The sequence below is a fragment of the Alligator mississippiensis genome, chromosome 2 (genome assembly GCF_030867095.1).
Source record: "Alligator mississippiensis isolate rAllMis1 chromosome 2, rAllMis1, whole genome shotgun sequence".
Classification (NCBI taxonomy): Eukaryota; Metazoa; Chordata; order Crocodylia; family Alligatoridae; genus Alligator; species Alligator mississippiensis.
In genome coordinates this window covers 219375151-219395894 of record NC_081825.1, presented here as the reverse complement: position 1 = coordinate 219395894, position 20744 = coordinate 219375151, and the positions used below count along the sequence as shown (strand labels likewise).

Below are 20744 nucleotides of genomic sequence, written 5' to 3'. Positions count from 1 at the left end.
GCTCTATCTCAGGACCAGGCAAGTAATGTTCTACATTAGTATTATACTGTAGCACTTCCATTATGATGAGTATTAGGGCAGAAGGTACATTTAGGTATCCAAGAGCTCAGTATCCAGCATTCATCATCTATAATTACCCCAGTTTTTTTGCTAGCACAGCAGCCAAATGCAATATACAATCATGCATTTCTGCATATACCCAGTGAGGGGGAAAAAGTTTGTAAAATAGACTCAGTAATAACAACAACATCATGTTTAAATTATAGTGATATGAATTACTTTGTAATACTTTAGAACCCTATAACCCACCAGGAACTAAAAGCTCTATTATAGTTAATGATGTGGTATTATTACAGGAATAAATGAATAGATGTATGAATCACAAAAACAGGGTGCAATCTTAATAATTTTTCTAATCTAAACTGAGACATTTCCTCTGTACAGAACATCTGTATAAATGAAATACAAAGTGCTAGTATAGGTATTAAATTATAGTGTTTAAGGACAAATCTGAACACCTACCAGCTATTGAACAGAAGGGTAAATAGATAGAATCCTCCCCAGGTGCTGTCTCGGACACCTACCATTCTTTGAGAAGTGGCCAAAAAATGTATTAATGATGTTTCATTGTCATTATTTTTACACTTATCAATGCAATATATAATCACTTACATCCCTCTTTGTTCATTGAGTCTTTTATAGGGCAGGATATACATCTAAAAATAAATACATAAATAAGTAAATTAAATTGGGTGGATAATAATTGTTGAAATCCCTGTCCCCCAATGTCTTTCACCCCAAAGCGATCAGTAGGTAAAGTTTAGTGGTTGAACCAGTAGTGCACCCATTATATGACCAAAGAAAATGTTCAATTTTGCTTTTCCTGTTAGAGCTATGCTCTTCAACACAGGGATGCTTATCCCTCTGTTCTCATAGGAGTATCCACTAAAGTATGATTCATCCCAGATTGGTTGTACCTACACTAGAAAATGAAAAACACTTGACATATAAGTTAACCACTCTTCATCAAACACATCCTCTGCTGTGGTTAAACACCCTTTAGTTGCTAGTAAGATGGGGCCAAACTGTATTCAGTAACTGACACAGAAGAAAATTATCAGTCCTGCTAAGAGAGAGGATGTGAAGAAGCTATTTGATTTATTCTAATTTCTTAGGTATACTATAACATCGAGCTGAAGAAATATGGAATTGTTTTATTATTCTGTTCTGTTTTCTTTTCTTCACTTCAATTTAGTGTCTAGTGAGGAGCTAGGTGTTTAACAACACCAAGAACTTCTCTTATGTTACCCTTCCATTGTATCCCAAGCCTACTATTTTCTACAGCAAGAACACACATCAGTCTCTGGTTGCATACACATGTGCAAATGATATGGGACGATTCTCCCAAGTTTGTTTTCCTGGTAGTAGAACTTGCTTGGAGTTTCCTAAACAGACATTTGAATGCTGAGCCCTTGAAGAGCAAAGAGCTTGCAGTGTTTACACTATGCAACCAGTGAGCTCTTGATCAAATATCTCAGCATGCTCTGCAGGCTCCCCCAGTCTGCCCAGAGACAGATTGCAGCAGTGCACAGGGCAGTCCTGATTGTCTGATCCAGACTGCTCTGGGTCATCCTGTGTCTCTTAGCAGCATAATGTGAGATTGTGAAGGGAGTGTATTCTGTTCCCTGCTCAGCTAGACACAAGAGTCCAGCAATTAACACACTGTCTCCCGGGGGTTGGGGGAGGGCACAAAACAGCTTGGGATGCTTAAAGACTGTGCTATGGTTTCTCTTAGAAGAGAATATGTACATATGTTCACTCTCACAGGAGAAACTACTGTGAGAGATTTAATCTTCGTTGTTACCAAGTCATTTTTCTCTGGACACGGTCATTTTTGCTCTGAAATAAAAACCCTAAACATCTGTCCACTTGTGGTTTCTTTTAGGAGATGAGCAACTTAACGCTCCCAGGAAAAACTGAAGGTTTCTACATGGCCTCTATCATCCAGTCTCTCCAGTGCCCATCTGCTGAGGCTGCCAAAAAGAGCATCAATTAGTACCAGCTGGATTGGCAACTTTTGAGGTGAGGACTCTTGCCTAGAACTTCTGATTTCATACTAAATATTACCAAAAACAAAAGTGCATACAATAACTGCAACCATCTTTTATGATCCATTGGCTCCAATCTGAATCCAGCATAATAAGCAACCACATGCTTCTGGCCTGTTTTTTGTGAAGTTATCTACATGAAGCAACAAATTGCCTGAATTTACATCTGCTGGAGATGTTAGTTCTGTCCTCTGGGTCTAGAAAAAATGGTATTGACAAAATGGAGTCAATACAAACAAGAGCAACAAAATCGTAGTCTGGAAGAATTACAGTCTAAAACATAGGAGAGAGAGTGACTGAGGAAACAAAATTAATACATGCCATAAAAAGGAACTCAGTGTGGTGGAGGAGGGGTGGAATATGACCAGCAGCTATAAATATTTCCAAGGAGATAACACTTAATCCTCTTCCTTCATTTATATTATCACAAGATGGCCAGATAAGGAGTACTGGCCGAAAACTAAGACAGAGAAAGTCATAAAATAACAACAATAAATAAATAGGAATAGGCAGTCTTTATGGGTTTTCAAACCTTTCCAGGATATCTTGTGTTCACACAGCTCACAAAAGTTTTGTGAACCCCTCCCCTTTTCTCTTGTGTAAACCTGTGCCTTTGAAAAATCTAGTTTAAGAATTATTTCTCTAACTAATGGGTAGCCTGTGGTTTATGCTTAGGACAGAACAGCAATAACCCCTCAAAGCTAAGTTGACACGTTTGCCCTATAACTGGAAAATTCTACAATGTTCTTCTGTCTCTCCTATGTGAGAGATCACCCCTAGCTCACAGCTATTTTTTAGTAGGAACACTGCTCTACTGGAGTGGGATTATTAATACTCCTGGAACAGTAATACTTCCTTGTATTTTGCAAACCATCAATGATCAGTGGAACCCTTGATGATTGTTATGCTGACCCCATCTCCTTTCTCCCCCCATATTTCTCAGTCAGCTCAAATACACACTAACTCTATGAAAGATTAAGATACAAACAAATTGACTTACAGTGGGTGCTTCTACACATGCAATTAGTGTGCTTGAATAAACTTTGGCACAGTTCATGCCAGAGTCAACTGCTCTCCACTGCAGCATCTTCATGTGTACCCGGGACTGCAGCAATTGGAACTGGGGTGGAGCAGCCCCAGGCTGCCAGGGGGCAAGGGGCTCAGCCCCAGGCTCTGGATGGCAGTGGCAGGCAGCCAGAAAGAGGGGCTGGCTGGGGCATAAAAATGATTAAGTATGGGGCTGGGCAGCAGGCAGCCTCCACACTGTAGCATCCTCATGCCCCAGCCAACCCCAGTCACCATCTACACAAGCATTTCAGTGGAGTTAATTACTCTGCTGTAAGATAGTAGTGTTCCCAACAGTACTATCTTATAGCAGAGTTAATTAATCTACTGTGCTGAAATAGAGGTGCTCATATAGACAGTGATACTTTACTGAGGAGCTAATTAGCACCGCAGTAAAGCACACACGTAGATGCACCTAGTTTCAGCTACACGTTGTTTATTATGGAAATTAGACTGGAGTTCTGCAATCTTTCTTTCAAATCTCCTTACAATGATCTAGTGCCAACTTTGTATTCATTACTCTGGACCAGTTTCAAAGCTTTCTTCCAAACTGACTATAAGCAAATAGATCTGTATTATGACATTTAGCTTTACAGCAGTACTTTTATGGCCATTAAATAAGTGAGTAAGGACAGAGCTATCTCTTTACTGAAGTCAGTAGAAAGACTCCCACTGACTTCAATGGGACTAAAATCAGTAACTAGCCTTGCCACACAGTCCAAGGGCATTTACCTGCAGTCCTGTCAGGATCTAACACTAATCTCATAAAACAAAAAGGTTGAGGGGACAGAGATTTGGCTGCTTTGTAGATAAAGGAGATGGGTATGTGAGACAGACATTACAGCTTTTAATATTTAGTAGAATCGATTTGATTTCAAGAAAATAAACCTTTCAATTAGATTACTGATTTAAAGAGAATCTATAAACCTCTTCTTTACATTTGGTGTGGTGCTTTGTGCCCAGTGTAAGTTATTTCAGAGAACTAATGGCTTCAGGTATTTTCAGATGTTCCTATCCCTGCACAGTAAAATGGGAATTAAGTTCTATTTTGACGTATTGTATTCTAAATAGGTAAAGGATATATTGTTTATTCATTTCTTTGCCTGTCTGCTATGACTTACTTTCTGTGAATAATTGTCTTCTATCTACTAGAAACCTCTTCATAAATTGAAATATTCTAAATAGTATAGACTTGTAGATCCTATAGACTCGTTTGATTTGAACCAGCAGCCTCTGAAACTTATTACCAACTTCTTGAGCCACCCAGCAATTCTGTCATGTGGTACAATGAGAGGAGCTTGAAAAAGAGGATTGAGTCAAATGAGGGACTTCTGCTTAAAGAAGAGAAGCTAGGACCTGGAAATAGGGGACTGGCTGCTTATACACAAACAAGAAAGCTTCAGTATATATTATAAAGCTCTTTTTCTTACAGCTCTGGTTGTTTGAGGTATTAGTTAGTGCTGATACATGAAAAGTCTCATTCTTATGGTCATTTTTTATCATCTAAGCCATAATTTATGCCAGATCAGGATTCACATCCCGGAATTAGGCATTTAAAATATTTCTTTAAAAACGGAGTATAGATCAGATTTTTTTTCTTCTAAAACACAACTGTTTGTAATGTGTCCCCACAACTATCCAATATCCCAGTGGCTGGAGCATTCATCAAGGATGTAGAAGAACTTGGTTCTAGGCCCTCTTCAACCTGAGAAGGTTCCTCTCCAACAAAAGTGTACTATCTACCATGCTACAGCTCTGGGTGTAGGGTGCGTAATGCCTCATGTGTTCCACTGCACAGAAAAGAATGCAAGATGCATTGGGACAAAGAGAGAACACCAATGTTCAGCCCTGTGATTAGGGCAATACCCTGAAAAGGTGGGAACTTGCATTCTAGTCCCTGTTTCTAGGACTGTTTGTGCATTTTATCCATTGGCTCTTTAAAGTAAAATTCACAAGTTTTTCTTTGATCAGGGACTAGAACCCACCTCTTCTTCCCAGATGACTATCATAATCACTCAGTAAAAGTAATCAGAACTCTTGGGGAGGTGATATCTTTTATTAGCCCAACTAGATAGTTGCAAAAAAAAGTCTTTATTTGCAAGCTTTTGGACACACATGCCCTTCCTCAGGCATAGGAGAGTGCAAAGATTGTAAAATTTCTCCCAGGTGGAAATGAAAATTCATATTTCACAGGAGAGCTAAAAGATGGTATAAGATCTCTTGGCTGGAAAAGTTCATTTTACACAAAATAGGCTCGGATAAAGGTTGGAGCAATCTATTTACTTCAGAGCTGTTGGATGGCAAGTAGGACATTGAATTATGCTTCTTTCTTGTTATGATGTTTCATATTTCACAGGAGGATGGTGATGAAAGGCTCTCCTAGGAAAGGAATTTCTCTTGTGTTGAGACTGCTCTCTGACTATGCAAATTTGGTTTGAAACAAAAGGCTGGAGCAAGGGTGTCAGCTTTCAGGATGTTGAATTTTGCTTCCTTCTTGTAAAATGATGAAGTTTTCATTTCAAGATGAAATTAAATGAAAACTTCATCATTTTACAAGACGGAAGCAAAATTCAAATGCAGGTGTTAAATTTAAGCAGGACTCATTAAAGCACATTAACGCACATGTAGACATGTTAAAGGGCATTAATGCTGTATGTGTGGATTGACTTGGGATGAACTTTAGTCCTAAATCAGTCCACACACACACACACACACACACACACACACACACACACACACACACACGTTAACGAGCTTTAATGCCCACACGTGTAGACACCTGCCTAAACCCACTTAATGCGCATTAAGTTAATGGACGTTAAATCTAGGTGTGCTTAAATACACATGTAGACACACCCTTCAAAGCCTAACTTGAATACGCTGACCTTCAGAGATAGTTAGCTATGTTAGTCTGAAGATAGCCAGAAAGTAAGGCAGAGTGGCATCTTAGAGACTAACTGTTTCAAAGAGGCACAGCTTTCATAAGCAACAGCCTCTTTTGTTAGATGCTTGGAATAGATTGGCAGAGAGGAAAAATATAAAGGGCGAAACATACAAGGGAAGGAGAGGCTGCTATTATTGTATTGTATTAACCTTGTTCTCAGCAGGGACTGTGTATTCTGATCCCATTATCTGAACTGTTTATTCTGGTGTCCCTGTGGTGCTTACTGCCCTGTTTATCTTAAAAAGTAATCAAAGAGATTGATTAGATCAATTAACAGCATCCCCTCATCTTGTACCTTTTCATTCTATGAAAAAAAATTCTTACTGACAGTCCATTCCTAGCATCTGATGAAGTGGGCTGCTGGTTATTAAAGTTTGTGCCTCTCTGAACAAGTTAGTCTCTAAGGGAGTTTTTACATGTACTCCAGAGATGGGAGGAAGGGACACTATAATTAAAGTTGCTCTGAGAACCACTCTAATTAAAGTGCTGCGGTTTCTCATGTATCATCATCCCCATGCTTCAAAATGGTTTTAACTAAAGCTCATCAAATAAACTTTAGTTAAAGTGACCCCACTGCCATTTTGAAGTGCATGGATGCTGATACATGAGATGTGGAGGCTGGCCAGAGTGTGCTAATTAACATGCTCCAGCAGACTTGATTAATTGAGTGTGCTCCAACACACTGTAATTACAGCAGAGTAGCATCCCAGCATATCTACAGGTATGCTAAGGTGCCACCCTGCACTGACCTTCAATACGACCTTTAAGACCTGGACATCAAAGGCCCAAACTGACTTCTGAAAGTGATATTTAGGTTTTTCCTTAATCCTTTTTTTTTTTTAACAAGTTTACTACAGAAGCAAAAGCTCTTCCAATACAGAAGATTCAATAAGGCTCAAAATTTTGAAATGCAATTTTATAATAAAAAGACATCTCACCAATATGCAAAGAATCCAAACTATCTATATAAGCTGCCTTGACCCCACTGCATGCATCTCATAATGTATGCTAATTGCTATTGTTACTCAATAAATGTTCAGTTTAAAATAACAACATAATTGCACATATCTGAGAACTGAAAGAAAAATCCCTATATGCATGCAGTGAGCTTGTGGTGCAGTACTTTCTGTACTAAGCTGGCTTTCATTCAAATTACCTATTAAGTTTTTTAGTAGTAGATCCAGCTTCATAATTACTTTTGAATGTTAGAATATCTAAATTGTCCCAGTTTCTAGGATGTAAACTTTTTCTTCGTAATAAAGAGAGAAGCAAATAGTACAGAGAGCAATGAATAAACTATTAATGAAGAAATAGAGGTTGAAGTTGAGTTTAATTTTTTTTCCACATGTATGTCCACAGAATTTTGTTGCTTTCTATTACATGCTTTCTCTGTACTATGGTAAATGAGAATGCTTACAGATTGTATTACTTTTAAATTAAGCCTTTTTAAAAAGTGTCTTACATCCCCACCACATACACAATAATAGTAACATCTTGACTAGTAAACAAGCTGAGGAAGGAAAGGCAGATGGTAAAAAATAGTGATATCATTTTAAAATATTTTTAAGTAATGTTTCCCAGTTACAAGCTTCTGTCTATATTGTACACAGCTAACATCAAACTCATTGATGTTGTTAGAAAGCATGCAAAATAATAGGTATCAATCATAGAATTGATTTATTAGATAACAAATGTATCAAAGATATTGTTATATAATAATAACTCACCTTTTATATGGAACTTTAAACCTGAAGGATCACAGAGTTCTGTATGAACCTGACATACAGGATGGTAAGGTGGCATATGAAGAGTTTATTGGTATTTGTCTGAGTAGCAATTAAACCTTTGCTCAGCATCACCCCAACATATATTCTGCAGATGTCCATGAATGTAACAGAGTTTTTTAGGAATGCTTCAGAAATGCTTAAATAATTACACTGGCATCCTTTTCCCCTCCATTAGTAAAGTTAATTTCCTTACTTTGACTGTACAGGGCTCAGTGGGAACCATAATAGCCCTTTAAAAATGCCATAAAATAGCTTTTCTAGTGTCAACACATTGCCTCTTATTTTAGAGTCTCTCAGGGGCAAGTACTGGAGAAGCTGGGGCTCTCTTCTTTCAAAAGAGAAAATTATTTCATTTTTGCAGTTCTGTGACACAATCAGCCCACCACTTAGTCCACAACTGAATCTTGACCACCTGGGGTAATGTTAAAGGTAAATCCCTTTGTAGGAGTAGGAGACAGAAAATTTAGTAACAGGTGACTTTCAAAAAAAATGGTAGGTGTTTGGACCTGCTCGGGGGATCAGAATAGTTGATTCATTAACTGGACACAAAAGTGTATTCAAGATACACCATCATCAGCAATTCCTCGCAGTTTAAGATGATTGTCTTCCATGATCTGGAAGACTGAATAAGCCTGACAAGGCCAATCTGGGATCAACAGGTTCTATTGAAACTCAGGCATGTTTCCGTGCAGGGTGGGTGGCTTCAGAGTGTTGATTTAGTCCATGACATGCTGTTTCTGACACTCCTGCTTTTCTAGCTTCCGTTGTTGTTGTTGTAAGGTTTCAGTGTACTGAGATCCTTGCACCAAATTCTTCCTCCATTTGGGGCGGTCCTGAGCAACAATCTCCCATGAGCTGATGTTAATGTTAATTTTTTTCAAGTTAGCCTTGAGGACATTCTTGAAGTGCTTTCTTTGCCCTCCTCTTGAACATATGCCTTCACTGAGCTGGGAGAATAAGACTTGTTTCAGAAGTCTGGAAATGGACATCTGGATGATTTGGCCAGCCCAGCAAAGTTCATGGCCCATATCATCACCTCAATGCTCGTGGTGTTTGCCTACAAGAGGGTGCTTACATTGCTGCATCTGCCTTCCCATTGGATTTGGAGGATCTTCTACAGGAAGCACTGCTTGGTACATCTCCAGTGACTTGAGGTGTCTCCTCTACATTTTTCACATCTCAGCTGCATACAAAAAGGTAGGGATCATGACTGCTTGATAAACCATGAGCTTGGTTTTGAATCTGATGTCACAATATTTGAACACCCATTTCCTCAGGCATAGGGAGGCTGCACTTGCACATTTGAGGTGATACTGGATTTCTTCATCAATGTCAGTATTCTGTGACAGCTGGCTTCTGATATACAGGAAATACTCAGTGTTCTCCAGTGTTCTCTGTGGAGATGAATTATCAAAGGTGGGAACTGCTCATTAAGAGCTTGTTGATGGAGAACCTACATCTTCTAAATGTTAAGCGTCAGTCCCATTTTCTTGTATGTCTCTGTAAAGCCGTTGATAATTGCCTGAAGATCTGCTTCCAAGAGAGCACACACTACAGCACCATCAACGTACTGCAGTGAAATGAGATCAAAGTTGTCTTAATTTTGGCTCAAAATCAGCTGAGATTAAATAGTTTACCATTCATTCAGTAGTTTAGCTCCAGTGCAACTGGAAGCTTGCTGGTGATCAGATCATCATCGTAAGGAATATCGTGAAGAGTGTTGGAGCAATCACATAGCCTTGCATAACTCCAGTCTTAACCTCAAAGGGATCTGTGATAGATCCATTACTAAGAACCACCACTGACATACTATCATGCAAGCAGACAAAGAATGATGATGAATTTCAGGGGGCATCCATATCTCAAGAGGATCTTCCATAGTGCTTCTCAGCTGGCAGTCAAAGAAGGCCACATGAAGAACGTTTATATTGTTCCAGTATTTTTCCTGCAGCTGGAGAGCAGTGAAGATTATGTAAATTGTGTCTTTTGATGCCCTAACCCCACACTAAGATTCTGGGAGGAGCTGTTCAGCAAGTTGAAGGAGATGGCTCAGGAGGGTTCTTGCAATGATCTTTCTTGTGGTGGATGTCAAGGCAATCCCTCTGTAATTTCCACAGTCAGACCTGCCTCCCTTCTTGAACACTCATGATCATGGCATCCCTAAGGTCACCTAGGATTTCCTCATCATTCCAAATCTTTTAGATGAGGGCATGGAGCTGTGATGTGAGCTCCACTCCCCCCCCGTTTGAAAATTTGCCAGGAATTCCATCAGTTCCAGATGCCTTGTCATTTTTCATTTGCTTGATGGCTTTCCTTACTTCATCAAGGATTGGAGGAATTCCATTATTGTCTCTGACTGGATGTTGTACAATGAAGTTGAGAGCACTCTCATCAACAGCAATTGAGAAGGTCTTCAAAATGCTCCTTCCAGTGGGCACTGATGATTCCCCTTTCCTTAATCAGGTCTCCTCCATCCTTAGTTCTCAATGGGGGTTGGTCCCTGAGCGCTTAGACCCTAGATGCTTTGGCAGCACTGAAGAAACCATGTATATTGTGGATGTTAGTTACATGCTGCATCTCTTTGTTCTTGTCTTTCCACCATCTGTTCTTCATAATGCAGGTTCTCTTTTGGACCTCTGTCTTGGCTTGTTGATGATTCAGTTTCTTTTGCTTAGAGTTGGTGTTGTTCTTCCAAGTATAAAAGGTGTTGCACTTGCTGTCAATCAACTCTTGGATCTCCCGGTTTCTCATCAAAACAGTCTTGGTGTTTCATGGTAGAGAAGTGTCTCTTCACAGGCACTGATGACAGTGGACTTGAAGGCACCCCAAGTCCTACTGGCATTCTCCCATTGTTGTTGATTGGAATTCACTAGTTTTTCACTGAGGCATTGGTAAAAGAGGTCTCGTTTGATTGGGTCCTCGAGTCCTTCAATACTGACCTTCCATGATCTTGCTTCTACTACAGACATCATTTGGGAACCAGTTTGAGTGACGTAACTGAGTGGATGAGTCAGTGACAGATCCAACAATTGTCAGCTGCTAGCATAGCTTGATTATTGCTGACATCATTGTGACCCTGGGCATGAATGATGACATAGTCAATCAAATGCCAATGCTTAGGTCACAGGTGTTGCCAGGATGTCTTGTTCCTGTTTTTCTACTGGAACAGGGTGTTGGCAATGATGAGTCTTATGTTCTGTGCATTTGGTCAAGAGGAGGATGCCACTGGTGTTAATGTCTCCCACTCTTTCCTTGCCAGTGGTTTTGTTGTAGGGATTTGAGTCCCTTTCAACTATGGCATTGAAATTACCAAGCAGAATAAGCCCCTCTCCCTCAGAAATGTCAGAGAGGATTTGGTCAGGGTTGGCATAGAATTCCTCCTTGGTTTCATCAGCGGCATCAAGAGTCAGGACATACACGCTGATAACAGTGGCTTATTGGCTCCCTGCCAATTTGAGATGGAGAGTCATGAATTGCTCATTAATTCTGATAGGGAACTCAAATTGGTTTATGAGTTCATTCTTAATGGCAAAGCCAACTCTGTGATATCGATGTTCTCCTTCCTGTTTATCCCTCTAGGAAAGGGTATAACCTGTGAAGAAATCGCCCTCTCTCTGCCCATCACTTAGGTCATTCCAAGTAGACCCCTCTCTCTCTCTTGCTTTCTTGGTTCAGGCTGGTCAACCACGTGACCTGGCCAGATAAATTCCTGAGGGGAGGAGGAAATGCTCTCTTCCTGGCTGTGGGCATTTCTTAAAGCAACAAATGGTGTGCCTCCAGGCTGCTGCCTGGAAGATTTTCTGTAAGTAAATTGGAAATTAGCCAGGAGTTAGGATTTATGTCTAGACCAGATGCATTCTAAAAGGATTATTACGTCCAAGACTATAAGATTCTGATCTCTTATGTTTGCTGAAAGTGTATTCTGACTTCCTTGTTCTACCCCCTACCCTAATCAATAAAGGTATTGGGTTACAGCATGCCTTGCTGTGGTACTGTGGAAGGGGGAGAGACAGGCCTTTTTGCTCCCAGGGTGCCCAGGGGAGCTTGTCTATATTCCCTCAGTTCTACCTGAGGCTATCTGGGGATGCTTCGGGCTGAAAGAAGCACCCAAAAATATTACTATGGGCAAAGCACCCCCAAGGTTCACAAGGCCTATGTACTGCACAGAGCCCTACCATAAACCAGTGCCCAGGTGGTGACAGCATTACCCTGGGCTTGAGGGTTTTCTCTAGGAAGCAGGACAGCCAGCTGTAGGGTTCCTGAGGGAGACTCGCAAAGTGTGGTTTTGGGCCTGGCACAGTGAGGCGGGTGGCTCTGTGTAGTAGCACATAGCCACCTCCTTTTTCTTTGAGCTGCCCATCTCCCACTTGCCAGGTCTCGCTCAGTGCAGTGATGTCCATGTTATGTTGCCTGAGTTCTCAAGCCACAATTGCAGTGTGGCACTCTAAGCATTCACTATTAGGAGTGTCCATGAGGACCATGATTTTCCAGGTCTCAAAGTTCAAGATACATAGAACTAAATTAAAGAAGACTTCATTTTACCTACCCACCTTTGAAGTGAATGTAGCAACTGTTTAACAGTGCACAGTGGTTTAGGGCAGGAAGTCAAAAAGAAATGTATACCCAACTGAATCCAGGAAAAGAAGTTTAGGCCCTGATTCAGCAAAGCACTTAATCACAGACTTAATTTGAAGCACAGGCTAAATCTTACTGACTTTAAATAAAACTAAGCTCACATATGTCTGCTTTGCTAAATTGAGGATTTAGTTTGGTGGAAAATAACTTGCCAAGTTAGATTTGTCCAAGCTTTAAGGTTAATATCCCCAACATCCTCTTACAAAAATGTCATAAGATCTTTCACTGCCATTAGCAGTCAGGGGTTCATTCTTACATTTTGCTCAGAACTAGAGCACAGTACTTTCAGCAATACTAAGCCCCTGCTGCTATGCTCAGTGCTTAAATTCTCAAAGAGTACCAGCAACAGATTCAACTATACCACTCCTGCAGCAATTATAGTGTTTCACGGGGGTCTCTGTTCCAATTACTGGTCCAGCCCAAACCTGCTTCAGGTCAGCAACATCTAACACCTTTAGAAGTGTCTGAACACAGGTGATATGTTTAACAATCTATCGGTGCTATTTTGGGCATGACGGTAATGGCTAGATAGTATATGGGTCTCATGGTTTCCCTTCATTTTGTTGACAACAACATACTTTTCAAGCAGTGTATTTCTGTGGTAGTTGATTACAACACTTGTGAGGTGGTAAATAAAGGTAATCAGACTTCAGGCTTTTCCTTTGTAATACCACCCAAGGCATGCAATAACCATTCAGAAATGGGCTGCCTGCCGAGCATTATTGCTTAATTAAGTATTGTTTGAGTGTTAAATATTAAACAGCTTGTAATATTTAAAAGTTTTATCAATGTTTTAATACCCACCCTGGGTAAAAGCACAGGAAGGTAGTCATATGCCAGAGCACAGGACAATGCTTAACCAACCATGATCCACAAAGTGGCATGGTGGGCTGGAATTTCCCAAGTGGGAGACTTTGTAGAAGGGGAGCCTTCTTGAAAGGTTGATATCTGGAAGTTATCTGATTTCAAAACTCTACAAACATATATCAAGTGTTTTGAGTTAATGAAGGAAAACAGCTTTTAAATCGCTAATCCAAAGGCCAGTGAAACAATTGAAAACCTATACATTTCATGATCAGTATTTAAAGCCTGCTTCCATAGGCATATTTACACATAGTTTCCTATTGAAAGCTCCCAGTTGTGGCATTCTGTAGCTGTAAGCTGTATTTATGTGCGGTTCTGCTAATCCCTGGTCCCAGTGCTGCCTGAAGTCTGTAGAAACACTTTGTCTCTGTAGACAAGTCCTTGTAAATCTCTCCTTGTCGAAGGATTTAGTTCACTGATTGTCAGCCATGAGATACTTCATAAAACAACTCACAGAGGAATATAGCCTTCTGCTTCTACCTTTTACTGGCTAGGTTGTTACACTAGATAACCTTTTAATGACTGTATTCCATTTTAACTTGACTCCAGAGAGAGAGAATAAAAAGAAAGGAAAGCTTCTTCCTTAATGCTATGCATTTTTCATATTGCATGTAGTGCAGCAAATTAGTTGAGATTGATCAGGGTTACTTTTATACCCTGAAATGCCAGGGTCCTATATAATGAAACCAGGCACTCCCAGAAGGTTTTAGGGCACCTGGGGATAATCAGGTACATATATCCAGTAGATAGTGCCCTTCCTTCCTCAAAATAGCATTGACTTAACCCAAGCATGCCCATCCTTTAAAAGGTATGTGCCCCAAGAAATTTAACTCCCTGCGCCAAGCCAGTAATTTTGCAGTTTCCTAAGTAGCAACTGGAGTCCAGATCTGGGAAGATTAATATCTGGTGAAACTGAGCTTCACTTTTGTCACTTGGATATAGATTCTGTCACTGGTACCAGCAAATAAAGTCCGGCATTTCTTATTACTGTTCTGAGGCAAAATCCCAGCTATACATATCATTCTCCCCAGTCCCAAACTTCTGTAGGAATTTGAAATGCAGATCTGGACCCTTCTCCAAGAAATTAAAACACAGGACCCAGTAATTTTAGTCTTGACATGATTATTTCAAAGCTGCTGTGATCACGATGGATATTTATAGAACATATACTCTAATTAAAGTTATAAACTCTCTTGGATTAGGTGAGCAGAGCAATTGGATGATGATCATTCTCCTAACAGAGCCAAATGATTCATATTGGCTAATATGGATTAATTTATATGTAAATTATTCTGCTTAACTGCAACTTCTACTTGACAAACTGCCTGCTTTCAAGCTAGCAACCTACTTTTTTGTGAATATAAGGATTTTGTATAAGATTTTGCTGCTGCTTCCTGAAGAACATGACACACAAGTCCAAAAGGTGCACATTTAGAACAGAAGAACTGCCATTTTGTGGGTCAAATCATATGTCTATCTTCCCTAGTATCCTGTGTTACAGTGGCCATATCTACACGAGACGTTTACTGCAGAGCTGATTAATTGGCTTTGCAGTAAAACATCAGCGTCTATACATACGATGCTATTAGGCCAGAGTAAACTAATTTACTCCACAAGGATAGTACTTGTTTATACACAACTGTGTATATCTGCAATGCATATGTAAATGTTGATGGGGCTGGCTGGGGCACAAGGTTCTGAAGGCTGTGTGCCACCTAGCCCTGCACTGAAGCACCCTCATGTTCCAGCCAGCCCCTTCACAGCACATTGAGCCAAGTTGGAGCAGGCCCAGGCTGACCCCTCAGGTCTCCTAACAGCCGGGGCTGCTCCAACCCAGCTCAACATGCTGCAGTCCTGGGCATACTTGTAAACACTGAACTCAGGAGCAATAAACCCCAGTGCAATATGCACCATAATTTATTGCTTTGCATTAATTGCATATGTAGACACACCAACAGTGGCAGAAAGTGGATGCTGAAAGAGAGAGTGAACTGGGTATGACCAGGGTTCTTAGCATTTCCTAAAACATCTGAGATTCAGTTATCGCATAGGCTAAATGCAAGGTTTATATTACTGCATATTTGATTAATATTTTTATTTAAAGACAGGAATTTAATCAACAAAGCAAATGCCTTCTTTGGTTTCTTGTGAACCAAGTGTTGTTTGGTCACCATGGCTATTTTTTATCTATAATAAGAACATACAAATTGTCATTGGGTTATATCATAGGTCCATCTTGCCCAGTATCCCATGTCATGCAGTGGAAGAGAGTGGATGCTGAAAGTGAGAGCGAATTGGGTATGGCAAGGGTTTTTCTCTACTGTTCCTCTCAACTGCAGTCTTTCATATTTAAGGCCTAGGAAGTTCTAATTCTGAGGCTGTATCCCTAGCTCCCATGCTCAATAGCTACTAATTCCCCTTTCCTCCAAGAATTGATCCATTCCTTTTCTGAATCTGGCAAAACTATCAACTTCCACAACCTCTGGTGGCAATGAGTTCCACACTGTAATTACACACTGTGTGAGAGAGAAATTCCTTTTGTTCATTTTAAACATACGATTTACTAGTTGAACTTACTACCTGGTTTCATTTTGTGACCTCTAGTTCTTGTATTATGAGATAAAGCAAATAGTAAATCTCTATTTACTTTGTCTTTGCCATTTACTATTTTGTAAACCTTTATCATGTCCCCCCTTAAGTGTCAATTTTTCTGAACTGAATAGGCCTAGCCTCTTTAGTCTCTTTTCATACGGAAGCCCCCCATACCACTAATCATTCTTGTTGCTCTTCCCTGTACCTTCTCTAGTTCTTGTAGTTCTTTTTGTAATTTGCTCCATATACCCAGTCATCTACATCACGCCAAGTTGGAGGGGGGGGGGGGAGTTTGGACCCTGATTGGACACCAAAGCTATATGAAAAGGAGTGTTCTCCCCACACCTTTTAAACTCACTATGAATATTAATAAAGATTTTATTGAAAATGACACTGAGAACACTTCTACTGCAACATATTCTCATGAATATTTTTACATACGCTAGCATACTGAATGCTGATATGTGTGAAAATGCTTTAAAAACTTGATTACCTAAGTAGTCACTGAGAGGTGCAGAAAGGGGTCATGAATATCATCCATCAACAAAATGGCTTTTGTTCAGAAAAACAGTCATAGTTAGGGACCTAGTGAAATCGAGGAGGCAGGCAGCTGATTTCACCAATCTAAGGGCTGGCCACCATTCTCACGGGCTGTAACAGGCTGGCCTTTTAGGGCCGGGTCCCAGTGCCAGCTATCTGCCTGTTCAGGGCTAAACCTCTGCCTCACTCTCCTGACACACCTTGATGAAAAATAATATGATTGCTGTTTCTAAGGCAGGAGGCTGCCCATTGCTCACCTCCTGATGCCACAGGCCTTAGTGCATGCTCCAACCTCCCTTTACACATGTCCCGTGCCTTGTAGATATTTCTACGCCTAGCATCTGGCCTCCCTCCTGGTGCACACAGCAGGTCTTCCATCCTTTATCAAGTATTCTGTATTCTCCCATCCAGTAATTCTATTCACAATCCACTAATTCTGCCCCTCCCTAGGGCCACTCATCTTTGTCATCCCCCAACTGGGCCACTTACATTCCGGCCACCTCACTGAGCCACTTCTACACACTCAACCCCTTACTGGGCCTTCTGCCCCATCACTAGGGTTAAACTCAGCCCCACTCTGGGCCACTTCACTCACTCAACACCTCTGGGTTGCTTGGGATCTTGCATGCTGTGGTGCTCAAGTGGCTTGTGCCATGCCTGGCCCCTAATACTGGGGTCTCTCTCCCTGTAGGCTCAGGTGGCTGACACCATGCCTGGCCCCACTACACTGGGCTCAGGCGTCTCCTTCTGGGCATGCCTGGCCCAGGTCTCTTATTGGTAACCCACCCACAGGCAGCGGCTAGAGTTTTCAGGTGCCTCTCCTCGCCTTTCACTGGGGAGGTAACTAGCCTGGCATTTCCTGGGGACTCCCACACCACAAGGAGTCCCACCAGGCTACCCTTCCCCATCAGGATGAAGTTTCAGGTCATGGCCAGGACCTAGGAGCCTCCAAACCATCTCTATAGCTCCTACCCTTACCCACAAGGTGTTCCAGGAGCAACTCAGCCTGATGTTGCCTCCTTGTCTGCTCAGCTCAGGCTGCTGCTTCTCTCTCTGAGGACCCAGGTTAAAATGGAGGCTGCTCTGCCTCCTCAGCCAATCCCTGGGTCCTCCTTAATGAGGCTAGCACACTGACCTGCTGGCTGCTTCACTGACAACTTGAAACCTTAAAGTGGCAGGTACTGTAGGTGCCCTGCCACATGGGTTTAATGTGGTGGGATCCTTCCATGCATCTGATTGACCAACCCTCACTACTGATTGGCTGAGAGCTGTCCATCATATAGCCTTGCCCCTCACTGCTAATTGGCCAAGAGACCTGTCTGTCATGCAGCCCCACCCTTACCCCTGAGTGGCAGAAAGGGGTGGGGCCATGCAATGGGAAGCCCTCTCAGCCAATCAGCAGTGAGGAGAAGGGGGGCAGCCACCATCTTGGCTGCTCCCCTTCACGCCAGAGGCTCCCATTCCCACTCCAGCAGGCTGCAAAGCTGTAAGGACCGCTGGCTCCCATTGGGAGCCAGCATTTTATTTTTAGTAAGTTTATTATTATTATTTCATGGTTTTCACAGACGTTTCCCAATTTTGTGGTTTCCATGAAATCCACAAAATTTCAGATTGAGTTGGTCCCTAGTCATAGTTACTTGTGTCATCTGTTCACTCCGTTTTTAGCTCTTAGGAGAAATAAGACCTCTGTTCTGCCACTGTTTTAAGAGAAAACAAGTAACAGTATGCCATGTGCCTAGAGTGTTTTCCACAACAAGTACTAAGTTTATAAAGGAAAACCTTTCTTCATTTATATACTTAGTAACTGGTAAAGTACAAAAGATTTGCCAACTGCGATAAATTGTGATGCTATGCCTAAGTCCAGTATCCTTCTAATTCCACTGTTGTTAGTTCTGCCTTTATCCCAATCTGTTCATGATAGTGAAATAATGTTGTTATTTAAAATTGAATAATGCAATATCCACTTTCACTGGACTATTTTCAATATTTATTTGTGGAACTAGGACAAAATCATTGTTCATGACTCCCATTTGCAATGCTTCCCCAGAGGAATCCCCAGTTGCTACAAGGATCACATAGATATCAGCTGGCATGAATAAAACATCCAAGACACTGAATGATAGTGTAACTGTGCTACATTACTTATGAACTGTTGTCCACCTGTGGACCTCAACATGTTTTTGTTGCCTCCCAGTGATTCCCCCCCAGCTACTGAAGAATTGAAGCTTTTATTTAAAACAATACTAAGTTCCCAGTCATTTTGGATATAGAAGAATTGAGAGCCAGGCATAAACAAAGAAATGTTTTGGCAGTTTCTTTCTGTATTTCTTACAGACAGCTGTTCAATCCCAATAGCTTATGCTAGGCACATTGTTCTTGCAGGCCACTCTTCTGTAACGAGAATGATGAATTTGTTTTTAAGGGCTTCAACTGTGTCTCAGGATGAATACATTCAAGCTAGGTATAGACATTCAGAAAGCCTGAGGCAGTTATGCAGTTTTCACTAAGTGGCACAGTTTAGACTGGTAGTGAACAGAACACACATCTGCCTTTGTGGGGGCCTGCCATTTTTGAACCAGTCTGTGTGCACCAAACTTCAGTTCTGTTATGGGTATAGACCAGTTTCCAATAATTTATACCAGTAAAAGTATAATGTCTGTATTTGGCCTCAATGGGTGCCTGTAGACATGCAGGGACACTGCTCCAACACACTGTAATTACAGCACATCAAAACAGACTTGATTAATTGAGCCTGCTGGAGCGTGCTAATTAGCATGTTCCAGGATCCTCCTCACCTCATGTATTCAGCATCTCTGCGCTTCAAAATGGCAATGGGGGCACTAACTAAAGCTTGTCAAACAAGCCTTAGTTAAAGCCCCTCCACTGCCATTTTGTAGTGTGGGACACTGAATACTTGAGATGCTGCAGGGGCTTTAATTAGAGCAGCTCTTGGAGCCGCTCTAATTCAAGTGCCCCCCCTAAACCTCCGGGGCATGTGTAAAGATACGCATGTCTGGCTCTGCCATCCCCACTTCCTGGGTAACTCAATCTCTGTGTACCTCAGTTGCACGCTTATAAAAGGAGGATAATAATATAACTTTTCACACAACCTTTGTCAGGTCTATGTACACTGTATGATCTTTGGAGTAGGAATTGTTTTTTACTAGATATATGTACAGTGACTAGCACAATAGGCCTCAATGTTGGTGGCATCCCCAGGAGCATAGCATGTTGAGCCAGGTCAGAGCAGCCCCGGCTGCCATGTTCCTCCTCCCATATTTTTCTTGTGGTTGCTTCCCAGTTTGTTTTTCCTGTTCAGTTTGCACATGTCTATAAAGTAGGCAGTAGAATTCTACTTGAAACAAGTTATTGAAATTTACTTTTATTGTAATCTAGTAAATGATTAGTTAGCTTTTAGCTGTTTTAAATTAATAAATGCGTGTCATTTTTGAGGTATGCTTAACATGCTTCCTGTGCTTTATTATTGTATTGTCCATATTAGACATACTGCTAAATGAATGAATAATTTAAGACAGGGGTATCAAACTCAGTTGAGTTCCTGACCTCATCCAGACTGTGTGGCTTCTCACAGCTCAGACAACCTACCTCTGGATGTGTCCCTCAGAGCTTCTCATTGTGGCTGCCAGAGTTACTGTATTGGTGCAGCTAACAGCAAAGGAGTTAATGCTTCTCAACCCCTGCTACCAACTGTAACTGATTTTAGTTGCCAGCAGTGACCAAAAATATTAAATTTTGTAACAGTATTTACCCACTAGATACTGACCAGGCTGACACTGGCTCCAGCATCCAGAAGGTGGCTTAGAATACTGGCTTAGAACCACTGCCTATAAGTTCATCATGGGGGCACAGAAAGGAATCGGTGAGTTTTTATTCACCAAGGCGCCCCCGGGGGTTACAAGAAATAATGGCCACAAGCTAGCAGAGAGCAGATTTAGATTGGACATTAGGAAGAACTTCTTCACAGTTCGAGTGGCCAAGGTCTGGAATGGGCTCCCAAGGGAGGTGGTGCTCTCCCCCACCCTGGGGGTCTTAAAGAGGAGGTTAGATAAGCATCTAGCTGGGGTCATCTAGACCCAGCACTCTTTCCTGCCTATGCAGGGGGTCGGACTCGATGATCTATTGAGGTCCCTTCCGACCCTAACATCTATGAATCTATGAATAGGATCTAGACTATAGGGCTCCTCATGA

At 41.3% G+C, this 20744-nt stretch overlaps 1 long non-coding RNA gene across 1 annotated transcript in view; it reads left to right on the top strand.

Annotated features, from left to right (window-relative positions):
- Positions 1–20744, top strand: part of LOC132248743 (uncharacterized) — a 49517-nt gene that overhangs the window by 11929 nt on the left and 16844 nt on the right. Inside the window, exon 2 of the long non-coding RNA XR_009460095.1 lies at positions 1946–2082. This is a non-coding gene — a long non-coding RNA (uncharacterized LOC132248743). The remainder of the gene's footprint in view (positions 1–1945; positions 2083–20744) is intronic.